At 51.2% G+C, this 12,500-nt stretch overlaps 4 pseudogenes; all 4 read right to left on the bottom strand.

Annotated features, from left to right (window-relative positions):
• Window positions 1-10,101: 10,101 nt before the first annotated feature.
• On the bottom strand, window positions 10,102-10,219 carry LOC125312116 (annotated as a pseudogene).
• A 242-nt stretch (window positions 10,220-10,461) lies between these two features.
• Window positions 10,462-10,580, bottom strand: LOC125312136 (annotated as a pseudogene).
• A 1,512-nt stretch (window positions 10,581-12,092) lies between these two features.
• On the bottom strand, window positions 12,093-12,208 carry LOC125312153 (annotated as a pseudogene).
• A 236-nt stretch (window positions 12,209-12,444) lies between these two features.
• LOC125312206 overlaps window positions 12,445-12,500 on the bottom strand; it is a 118-nt pseudogene continuing 62 nt past the window's right edge.

Here is a 12,500-nt window from a genome sequence, read left to right on the forward strand (position 1 = left end):
CGTGTTATGTCCGTGCTGATTACTCAACCACTGGACCACGTTCATCAGCCTCAACATATGCCTGCACAAGCAAGCAAAGCGCTTACAGCACCTGGTATTCCCAGAAGGTCTTATCAAGTACTAACCAGACGGCTACAGCGAGCGTGCTCAGCGTGGTATGGCCCGTAGCGATTACTCAACACTTTCAGGACAAGTTCATCCAACCTTCAGCGGCTCTGCTGCACGTACCCAAGCAAGCGGCTTACAGCACCTGGGTATTCCCAGGTGGTCTCCCATCCAGTACAACCAGGCCCGGTAGCTGCTTAGCTTCGAGAGATCAGGCGAGGGGCGTTAACTCCAGGCGTCAGTATGGCCGTGGCGATTACTCAACCACTTTCGGGACCGTTCATCCAGCCTTAACCGGCTCTTGCCTGCGCAAGCAAACAAAGCGGCTCCCCACAGCACCTGTTATTCCCCAGGCGGTCTCCCATCAAGTAATAACGCCAGGCCGGCGGCTGCTTGGCTTCGAGATCAGGCGGAGCGGTGCTCAGCGTTAATTTATGGCCGTAGCGATTACTCAACACTTCGCGTTCATCAGCGCTCAACGCTCTGCCTGCACAGAAGCAAGCAAAAGCTTACAGCACAAGGTATTCCCAGGTCTCCCCCATCAAGTACTAACCAGGCCCGGCCTTCTGGCGGGCGTGCTCAGCGTGTGGTGGACGTGGCAGGATTACTCAACCACTCCCGGACCACGTTCATCAACCTTCAGCTGCTCTGCCTGCGCATGCAAAACAAAAGCGGCAGCACCTGGTATTCCCAGGTGGTCTCCCATCAAGTACTAACCGGGCCCTGTTAGCTTCGAGATCAGGAGGGAGAGCAGGTGTGCTCAGCTGATGGTATGGCCTTAGCGATTACTCAACCACTTGGACCGTTCATCAACCTTCAGCAGCTATGCCTGCACAAACAAGCAAAAGCGGCTTACAGCACACCTGGTATTCCCGAAGCGGTCTCCCATCAAGTACTAACCAGACCCGGCGGCTGCCAGCTTCGAGAGATCAGGCGAGAGAGCGTGCTCAGCGATGGTATGGCCATTGGCGATTACTCAACCACTTTCCGGGACCGCGTTCATCGCCTTAACCGCTCGCTGCCTGCACAAGCAAACAAAAGCGGCTTACAGCACCTGGTATTCCCAGGCGGTCTCCCCATCAAGTACTAACCAGGCCCGGCGATTGTAGCTTCGAATCAGGCCGAGCCCGAGCGTGCTCAGCGTGGTATGGCCGTGGCGATTACTCAACCACTTTCGGGACCGTTCATCAGCATTCAGCTCTTTTGCCTGCGCAAACAAACAAAAGCGCTTTCAGCACCTGGTATTCCCAGGCGGGTCTCCCATCCAAGTACTAACCAGACCCACGGCCTGCCCAGCTTCGAGAGATCAGGCGAAGCGGGCGTGCTCAGCGGTGGTATGGCCGTGGATACTCAACCCACTTTCCGGACCGCGTTCATCAACCTTCAACCGCTCTGCCTGCGCAAACAAACTTAAAGCGCTTACAGCACCTGGTATTCCCAGGCGGTCTCCCATCAAGTACTAACCAGGCCCGGCTGCTTGGCTTCGAGGATCAAGGCGTTAACTCCGGGCGGGTATGGCCGTGTGATTACTCAACCGCCGGGACCGCGTTCATCAACCTTCAACCGCTCTGCCTGCTGAAGCAAACTAAAAGCGGCTTACAGCACCTGGTACATTCCCAAGGCGGTCTCCCATCCAGAAGTACTAACCAGGCCCTGACGCTGCTTAGCTTCGAGATCAGGCGAGGCGAGGCGTGCTCAGCGATGGTATGGCCTTAGCGATTACTCAACCACTCGGACAGTTCATCAACCTTCAACGCTCTGCCTGCACAAGCAAACAAAAGCTTACAACACCTGGTATTCCCAGGCAAATGCTCCTCAAGTACACATAAAGGGTCGGCAGCCAGGTCAATGGTTGAGCAATGCTGGTAGAGTTGAGCGGCGATCGGCAATGGTTGAGCAATGCTGAGCAGAGCTGGCGGCTCAACAGACCAATCATTGAAGCGAGGATCGGGAGAAGAGCGTAATTTGAGACTGAGCTGCATTAGAAAAATACTGGCGACCCATCTTTTATTTATTGCGATTAGTTGTGACAGATCCGGACTATTTTTTTCACTCTCAGGTAAGTTTGGTGTAGTATGTGCAAGTAATGACTGAAACTCTATATATTTTGGATAATTTGCCTGTGAATTTGCCTGAGGTTTTTATGACAATCTCGTTAGCGCCCGTGACACTCATTTTTCTGTCACCAATTAGCTGAAGCTAACTTACAGCTTGTTTATTAAAATAGCTAGAGTTCGATCTCTCTGATAGGCGTTTAAAATGTGATCAGACTATTGATTTTATGTTGAGGCATTGAAGAATGTATTACTACTGTTATTGGACTCGAAATGTAAAGCTGGAAATAATGCTTTTAGATCGCGTTAGAATATCAACAGCGATTAGAATGCTAAATGCATTGAAATGAATGAATAAGAGGTACCAACCATACTGTAATGTCCACAAGCTTGATCTCTGGAGAAGAAATACTTTAAAAAGCATTGATCAGACACTCTAGCTCACTTCTTAAGACCATGGGGATGGTGTTACAGTGTGGAGTTGAAATCCGATGTGGTAGTATGCTTTAGAAGTGTAAACATGTCAACAGCGATTAGCATGGTAAATGCATTGAAAAGGAAATGAATGAGAACACCAATAAGCCACTGTAATGACCCTGTGATCTCTGGAAATACTTTAATAGCGTGATCAGACACTCTAGCTCACTTCTTAAGACCATAGAGATGGTGTTTACAACAGTGTGGATTTGAAATCCTATGTGTAAGGAGTAATAGCTTTAGAGATGTAAGCATGTATGAATGGGCATGAATGAATGGGCATAAGTGGGAATGAATGGCGTGAACTACTTTTCACGAGGGCTACAGGGGTCTCTAAAAAAATTATATAAGCCCTCATCTGCTTTTAGTTTTACTCATTTATTCATGTTTTACTGTACCAGATGAAACATGGAGGCATATGTTTATCAGTGCAGCGTGGAAACAAGACTTTCACTGAAAAGGTCAACCTGGCCGAGGCATTTGAAGATCCCATGCGTCATGAGAGACCTTTGACTGTGATGTCTGCAGCAAGAGCGACCAATCGCTCGCTGGTCAGCCATCAACAACAACACCACCAATTACCCCAACATCATTTTGTACCTTGCCCCGACAGGAGAGGCCAGGCTGCAGTGTACAGAAGGCGGCAAAATCTGTGGCAGAGGCCCTCAGCACCGTTGACCCCAGCACCGTTGTTGACCCTACGCTGGCTGGATCGCAAAGACAGCAGGAGGCGACTGTAAGGAATCGGGGTGAGCTATTGAAAGGTCAGCTGGTCATGCGATGTTAGGAAGAATCGCCGGTCAGACCTTCGGTTGGCTTTTAAAAAGCGATGTCGACTGGCTGGTGTGGTTGCTCTTCGAAGTACTATAACAGGAGAGCAGAGCGAACTGCTGAAGTGGCAGAAGGAGGCGGCTGCTTTCAGTACACCAGAGAGTTCCCTCCTGTCACATGGCACCTTGACAGGAGGTTGAAGGTAGGAAATAAACTCAGTTACCTTTACACCTGAGTAATTGATGTTAAGCTGGTAACCAGTATTAGTAAAGTATTATTTTATGAATGAATCTATGGTTTGTGTTTATTTTTCTGCAAGCTGTCGAAGAAAGGCGGAACTCCTCCGACCGTCCCGACCTCTCTCAGCAGGACCCCAACTGCGTAGCGATGCCGAGTTGTTGGCTGCTGCAGAGTATAAACAGTATTATGCTGAAATAGACATGAAATGACTTTGTAGTATGCTGTGGGCTGCTAGGACTTGTGTTTGTTCCGCGTGAAATTCATCGGTATGTGTGGAGCAATGCAGTTGATACATTTTATGGTGTTCTCCCCTCTTCAGGTGTCCTGGAGCGGAGTCAGAGATGGAATCAGCAGCTGACCACCTGGGGAAGACTTCTCGCCAGCTCTGTGTGTGCAGGCTGACAGGCCGGACCCTCGTCCCTCGAGACCCTCGAACCGGTGGCGTCGTGCTGGAGGGCTGGCAGAAGTTCTGGGAGCAGCTGCCTGAATCGTAAGCCCCGCAGTATAGCCCCGACATCAGAGTGGCTGAAGACCAACAGAGACCTCACCGGGCTGTTTGAGGAGGAAGCGTCAGAGTACAAAATGTCCAGGGGGGGAGAGATAGCCAGTGAGCTCTTTAAGGGAGAAAGATGGGTTCCACCCAGCCCCACCTGCTATGGCGGAGTCAGAGTTTGTGCCCAACGCTATGCTTCTTCACCACCCTGCCTTCTTCTGGTGACGGTCCCAGTGAGATGAAGGCATTGATCCCTTCCCCAACACCAACTTCCCGCACCAGTAGTACCTGGAGGAAGAGGGTTCACGGCAGCTAAAGCCGAACAAGTGTCTTGACATGAACTTCTAATACACCCTGCTGCTGACGGGGTTGATGTGCAAACACTGTCTAAAGCTCAGAGGAGCTGAGCCAGGCGCCTTGCGACAGCGACAGCGACGCTTGACAGGGCAGCCCACCGTCACCAGCAGCAGTACACCTGGCTGGCATTTTTGTCGAAAGAATTCTGATGAACCTGCCCGGCCCGTCAAGCGCATGTTCCTGCCATAATCTGTGGCAGCGTGCTGTGGACAGGGTGTGGTCACCCTGATGCGACCCGACTCAGCTGTCTCAATGAGCAGGTGCAGAGCTGCTGCAGCAGGGAACCCGCGACGGTGGTGGTGGGCGTCGGGACCTGTACCGAACTCTCCTGTACCGCGCCCGCGTCGGCTGGCTGGATGGAGTCTTAGATCTCCAGAGAGGCATCACTGTCGTTTGCCAGAGCAGCCCGGCACTTACACCTCCATCGCCCGTCTCCCCTTCCGTCTGCTTGGGTCCTGGGGTGCGCGCGGTCCTGGAGATGGAGAAAGATGCCATGTACAGGGGACAAATCTCAATGCGACTGGGGAAATCTTTATTACGCTCGGCGGCACGAAGGAAAATTATGTACCGCATAAGTACTTGTGATCATATGGAACAGACTTGACTGTTGATAAACACCACTTAAATGAATGTTCTGCTTTGTTTTATAGATTCTCAAAAGAAGATCTGGCGGCAGCCAGGGGCACCATGCGATGCGTCACCAGCGTGCTGAATAGTAGGGTCAGTTCTTGACCACAGTGGTGGTGGCGTCGAGTCTGAGGGGAGTGCTACGCTGCGTATGGCCAGAGAGTCTGGTTGCCAGCTTTCGCCGTGCCAGCTCCTGCTCGAAGGTGGTGTCGCAAGCGGACAACAACTGCTGTCGGTGAAGTTCAATAACGGTTAAAGAACCTATGATGAAATGGATAATCCCAACATGTAACACACCTACACAAAATGTCATGTCATTTTCAGTGACGGTTGATGGATTCTTGGAGAACCTGTTTGGTGACTTTGGGTGAAGAGGGTACCGTCATCAGGCTGGACATCCGCCACTGGCTGCAGCTGGGGCGTACGTCGTGATCAAGCAGAGCTTACGCCAAGTCTGGTGCTCATGAGTGCCATGGCGGGTGCCCATGCTGCCTACAACAAAGCGGACATGATACTCCTGGTCGAAGCGGTCGAGCGGCAGCAAACTCTGACAGGTACTCTGATGAGGAGATGATGGCCTTCCTCAAACCTCATCCAGATCCCTAAGGTCGTATGTAAGAGGCGTATTACCATTGGGGTTGTGGTAAGTGGGTTTCATATTCACATAGTGGATTCAACTGTACTGGACAAGGTATCGGTCAGATCAACTTTTGAAAATAAAAATAAATAAATATTGAATGTAATGTGATTAAGCGGCTTCGGCTGAAGGAATGTATCCTATGTGTTACAGGAGACTGCTGGTGATAGAGTCCATCCTTGCGTTCGGGGACCAGCGACCTTGACATCGATGGCGTTCACCTGTTCAAGTCGCCAGAGGCAGTCGACGCTCACTGGGCAGTTGCGAGCAAGCACCTCAGTTGCATGCAGGTGGGTTAATGTCCTTGCGGTCATCGTGTGTCAAAACCATTCCAACTTGTATATGGCAACATTTCAAAAGGACACCAGAATAAATAAGGACATTGCAATATGTTGTGTGTTACAGGATCCCCCTGGCATACCGCTGTATGTGTCTGTGAAGGTGGTGGTGATGAACGGCGTCCGACTGAACAAGCACAAGTGCCGGCGAGGCAGCAACTCTCTTGAGAGGTTGCACGCCCATCTGTTCAACGCCGTCCCTTCACAGCGATGTGGGATTATGCCATTCCAAGTGAGTGATTAAAACATAATATATATATAAAGCTTTATTGCAGACACATGTTCATATAGCACATCATACAGTGTAATTTAAAAAGAAAAGTGTCAATAATAGTTTCAATGATACATTTTATTTCACAGCTCCAGTCATCACTTGTAAACATTGTACACAATAACAGTCAATAACAGTCAAAATGGAAATGTGTTTCAGGTATACTTGGTGTCCTTTGCCGTGCAGTGGAACCACCGCATGGCATCGCTCCGTGTCGCTGGTGGTCATGGCCTGCAGACGTCGTGCTTGGACGTACGGCAGATCCAGCGCGTCAACCAGCAGGCAGAGCTTCTCTTTGGCAAGGAGCACGTCCTGGAGCCCAACTTTGCTGCACCGATGCCGGTCCCTGAAGCGTACGAGCACCCCGACGAGGAGGAGCTCCTTGGTGTCGAGTACGCCATGTGCCAGTCAACCAGCTTCACTGCCAGGAACTATTACGTGCAGCAGGGTACAGTACTTGATCACACACTTAAACAATGATGACAAACCTGGTGCAAAAAAATACCTACTGTTGTGTAGACACGTTTGTGATTAGTACCATTACATATTTGCAGTTGAGGAAGAGCAGTCGCGTGAGGAGGAAGAGGAGGAGGAGACTGCTGAGCAGGAAGACGACGAGACGGCGGACGAGGGTCTCGGCATGTCTTCTGATACAGAGGAGGACCCGATAGACAGAGTCTGTGGGAAGCACGTCGTCCTCACCCAGGCAGAACAGGCGGAAGAGGAGGACAGTCCTGCCCTGCAAGATGTACTGATGAGCCATCGACATCTGCATCTACCAGGTATAGAGGAAGTGGAGGCACTGGCCTTGCTCCTCCTAGAACTGGCCGACAACAGCGACCACCACCTAGTGCCGGCTGACCTCAGGCAGAAGATCGCCGCCGCCGCCAGCTCTCTCCACGACCACGACAAGACCGCCGCCCGCTTCGTCAAGCGGTACGAGTCCAGGTGGGGCTACACCTTGTTCGGTCGGTGCCTTGGGGCGGACTCTCCCGAGACCAGAGCAGCCCAGAAGACCAAGTTTGGCTACATGAGGTACGCTCAGGCGGCACAGGTGACCGAGGACAGTCGCCTGCTCTACCTCCTCCTCAAGATGCTGAAGAACCGAGCGCCGGCCAATCAGCTCACCTCCCCCAGCAAGGTCACGGCTTCTTTGAAGGGACAGTATAAGAGGATTGCAGACCGAGTCCGAGACGACCCCATCCTCGGCGGTTTCGCCATTCCACTGCCCAACTTAAATGCCAAGTCCATCTCGACCTTCGCTGCCAGGGAAGAGAAAAAAGGCCAACCTCACAGGCGGCAGGTACTGCGCAGAAGGTGGCAGCCTCACCTGAAAGTTCTGTCGGATGCACTGTTCCTGGAAGCTCCTGCGCTGCCAACATCCCTCCCACCGCCAGACCGGCCTCAGGTCCAGTACCAGCACGTTCATCACGAGGCTGGAAAAAGGCGTGGTGAGAAGCGGAGGTAAGTTGTCATAAGCACTTTGTTTCACCTGTTGGCTGTGGGAAGCAAATAGCACACACGTCATATTAATACTCATTACATGTGTATTTTATATTTCCAGATTATTTGTTGAAGAGCCAGAGCCTGTGCCTCCTGTGAACCGGCCCGTTCAGCCCACGGCGTCGTCCTCCTCCACTTGGCCAAAGCCTGCTGCGTCCACTCACCTCCAGCCAAAGCCTGCTGCGCCCACCTATGGACCACCCCCTGTGTCGGCAGCACCCATACTGCTGGTTCTCCCCGCACAGCCACAGGCTCCGTCAGTCCTGTTTCGTGGGCCATCATGCAGCCAGAGCTTTGTACCTCCTGAACCAAAAGTTAAGGCATTCATGCCGAACAAGTCCTTGCGGCCATGTGGGGCTTGCCACGTGCCTAATTGTGGTGGAAAGCGGAAGAGGTACACACCTTCCAAGGACAAAGTGGCTGAAAGCACCCAGAAGATATTTTCCTACTGTCCATTCACAAGGAAATCCACCACTTCTGGGTTTGACAATGTGGTGTATGACAGCTTTGAACACTTTAAAAGTGTGGTGGATGCAGAGTTGGAAAAGAGGAGAACTGTGTAAATAACTGTAAATAACTTACCTGTGTGATGCCACTTCTCTTGTGCCATCTGTAGGAGAGGAAGAGATGCTTGTTTGTGTTTGTTTGTTTGTGTGTTTGTTTGTACTTGCTGAAGCACTTTAAAACACAATCTATTTATGTATGTAGTTCAAAAGTAAAAAAAATGCACTTTACAGTTTTACTTTAGAATGTTAGTGTGTTTGTTTTTTTTTAATTATTATTTATGTTGCTGTTTAAATGCACTTTGTAGTATCTTTTTTTTTTATACAAACATGTTCTGGCCTATGTTCAATATCAAGGCCAATCTAACCTCAATCATTTTAACCTTAATCAGTTCCGATCTAACACAATCAGTTTACATACCCTTTAGTGGTTGTTCATGTTCAGATAATCTGTGTTTTTGTCATGCGTGTTGTTTGTTTGTCTTTGCCAGCTTCATGTCTTTCTGATGTTTGTATGTCTTTGTCTGCTTCATTTTTAACCAAAGTTTGCCAAAGAAAACACACACAAAAAAATTTAACAGACAGGAATGGCTTGAGCCTTTATTTGTTGATTGGTGACCTGAGTCTTTGGATAATCCTGTTCTTTATTGTTTAGTGTTTTTAATTATTATTAATGTTATTTATGTGTGCGTGTCTTTGTAATGTTTGTATGTCTGTCAGCTCCATGTTTAACTAAATATTTGTAAATGGTAGTAAATGTTTGTCTCTCGTCTTGTCTCGCGTTCTCGCTCGTAGATCTGTACCTTGTCGTGGTGAGCGAGCTTTAAACTAAACAGATCTTGTTTACTTGTGTTTTCATGCATTGCCTTTTAAATGAATAATAAAAGTTCTAAAAGTATTGGAGTCCCTGTATGCTTGGGTTTCAGAAGGGGTAGGATAGTGTAAAAAAAAAACACAAACAATTAACAATTGCACACTTTTCCACTTGACTATATGAATCTCATCAGCTACATCAACTCAAATTGTGAAAATAATAAACAAAACATTCAGACTTGTGGATTTCAATAAAAGGCCTTGTACATGACAATTTCTGAAAATAACACTTCAAGACGTTGACCACCAGATGGAGCCATCCATTTTGATCTTTTTCGATCGATCCCAGGGTTGAGCAATATGTACTTGGGGGGGTCATAAGCCATTCCCAGGCGGTCTCCCATCCAAGTACTAACCAGGCCCGACAGCTGCTTAGCTTCCGGATCAGGCGAGGCGGGCATGCTCAGGCGTGGTATGGCCGTGGCGATTACTCTACCACTTCGGACCACGTTCATCAACCTCAACCGCTCTGCCTGCACAAGCAAAACAAAATGCTTACAGCACCTGGTATTCCCAGGCGGTCTCCCATCCAAGTACTAACCAGGCCCGGCGGCTGCTTAGCTTCGAGATCAGGCGAGGCCGGGCGTGCTCGGCGTGGTATGGCGTAGGCGATTACTCAACCACTGACATGTTCATCAACCTTCAACCGCTCTGCCTGCACAAGCAAGCAAAAGCTTACAGCACCTGGTATTCCCAGGCGGTCTCCCATCCAAGTACTAACCAGGCCCGGCGCTGCTTAGCTTCGAGATCAGGCGAGAGCGGGCGTGCTCAGCGTGGTATGGCGTGGCGATTACTCAACCACTGGACACGGCTCATCAACCTCAACCGCTCTGCCTGCACAAGCAACCAAAACGCTTACAGCACCTGGTATTCCCAGGCGGTCTCCCATCAAGTACTAACCAGGCCCGACGCTGCTTAGCTTCCGAGATCAGGCGAGAGCGGGCGTGCTCAGCGCGGTATGGCCGTAGTTTATTACTCAACCACTGGACCGTTCATCAACCTTCAACGCTCTGCCTGCACAAGCAGGCAAAGCGCTTACAGCACCTGGTATTCCCAGGCGGTCTCCCATCAAAGTACTAACCAGGCCCGGCTGCTTAGCTTCGAGATCAGGCGAGAGCTGGCGTGCTCAGCGTGTATGGCCGTAGCGATTACTCAACCACTGGACACGCCATCAACCTTCAACCGGCTCTGCCTGCACAAGCAAACAAAAACGCTTTACAGCACCTGGTATTCCCAGGCGGTCTCCCATCAAAGTACTAACCAGGCCCGGCGCTGCTTAGCTTCCAAGATCAGGCGAGAGCAGGCGTGCTCAGCGTGGTATGGCCGGCGTAAGCGATTACTCAACCACTGGACACGCTCATCAACCTCAACCGCTCTGCCTGCACAAGCAAGCAAAACGCTTACAGCACCTGGTATTCCCAGGCGGTCTCCCATCAAGTACTAACCAGGCCGCGGCTGCTAAGCTTCGAGATCAGGCGAGAGCGGGGCGTGCTCAGCGTGGGTATGGCTGTAGCGATTACTCAACCACTCGGACCGCGTTCATCAACCTTCAACGCTCTGCCTGCACAAGCAAGCAAACCGCTTCCAGCACCTGGTATTCCCAGGCGGTCTCCCATCCAAGTACTAACCAGGCTCGGCGCTGCTTAGCTTCGAGATCAGGCGAGAGCCCGCGCTCAGCTCAGCGTGGTATGGCCGTAGCGATTACTCAACCCGCCGGACGTTCATCAACCTTCGGCCGCTCTGCCTGCACAAGCAAACAGGCAACACAGCACCTGGTATTCCCAGGCTGTCTCCCATCCAAGTACTAACCAGGCCCGGCTGCTAAGCTTCGAGATCAGGCGAGGCAGGCGCGCTCAGCGCGGGTATGGCTGTAGCGATTACTCAACCACTTTCGACCGCGTTCATCAACCTCAACCGCTCTGCCTGCACAAGCAAGCAAACCTTCCAGCACCTGGTATTCCCAGGCGGTCTCCCATCAAGTACTAAATCCAGGCCGGGGCTGCTTAGCTTCGAAGATCAGACGAGAGCGAAGCGTGCTCAGCGTGGTATGGCCGTAGTTTATTACTCAACCACTTTCGGACCACGTTCATCAACCTTCAACCGCTCTGCCTGCACAAGCAAGCAAACGGCTTACAGCACCTGGTATTCCCAGGCTGTCTCCCATCAAGTACTAACCAGGCCCGGCGCTGCTTAGCTTCGAGATCAGGCGAGCAGGCGTGCTCAGCGTGTGTATGGCCGTGGCGATTACTCAACCACTTTCGACCGTTCATCAGCCTCAACGCTCTGCCTGCACAAGCAAGCAAAACGCTTTACAGCACCTGGTATTCCCAGGCGGTCTCCCATCCAAGTACTAACCAGGCACCTCACGCTGCTAAGCTTCCAAGATCAGGCGAGGCGGGCGTGCTCAGCGTGGTATGGCTGTAAGCGATTACTCAACCACTGACACGTTCATCAACCTTCAACCGCTCTGCCTGCACAAGCAAACAAAACCGCTTACAGCACCTGGTATTCCCAGGCGTCTCCCATCAAGTACTAACCAGGCCCGGCTGCTTAGCTTCGAGATCAGGCGAGAGGGGCGTGCTCAGCGTGGTATGGCCGTAGGCGAATACTCAACCACTCGAACCGCTCATCAACCTCAACCGCTCTGCCTGCACAAGCAAACAAAACACTTACAGCACCTGGTATTCCCAGGCGGTCTCCCATCCAGTACTAAACCGCCAGGCGCTGCTTAGCTTCGAGATCAGGCGAGAGCGGGCGTTTTCAGCGTGGCATGGCCGTAGTTTTTACTCAACCACTCCGACGTTCATCAACCTCAACCGCTCAGCCTGCACAAGCAAGCAAAACGCTTACAGCACCTGGTATTCCCAGGCGGTCTCCCATCCAAGTACTAACCAGGCTCGGCGCTGCTTAGCTTCGAGATCAGGCGAGGCCGGCGTGCTCAGCGTGGTATGGCCGTAGCGATTACTCAACCACTTTCGGACACGTTCATCAACCTTCAACCGCTGCACCTGGTATTCCCAGGCGGTCTCCCATCCAAGTACTAACCAGGCCCGACGCTGCTTAGCTTCGAGATCAGGCGAGATGGCGTGTTCAGCGTGCTCAGCGTAGTTATGGCCGTAATAGCGATTAAAGCTCCACCAGCCTGGGGACACGAGTCATCAACCTCAACAGCTCTGCCTGCAACCGCAAGCAAAAAGCTTACAGCACCTGGGTATTCCCAGGCGGTCTCCCATCCAAGTACTAACCAGGCC

This window comes from Alosa alosa, chromosome 18, assembly GCF_017589495.1.
Source record: "Alosa alosa isolate M-15738 ecotype Scorff River chromosome 18, AALO_Geno_1.1, whole genome shotgun sequence".
In the NCBI taxonomy this organism is placed as follows: Eukaryota; Metazoa; Chordata; class Actinopteri; order Clupeiformes; family Clupeidae; genus Alosa; species Alosa alosa.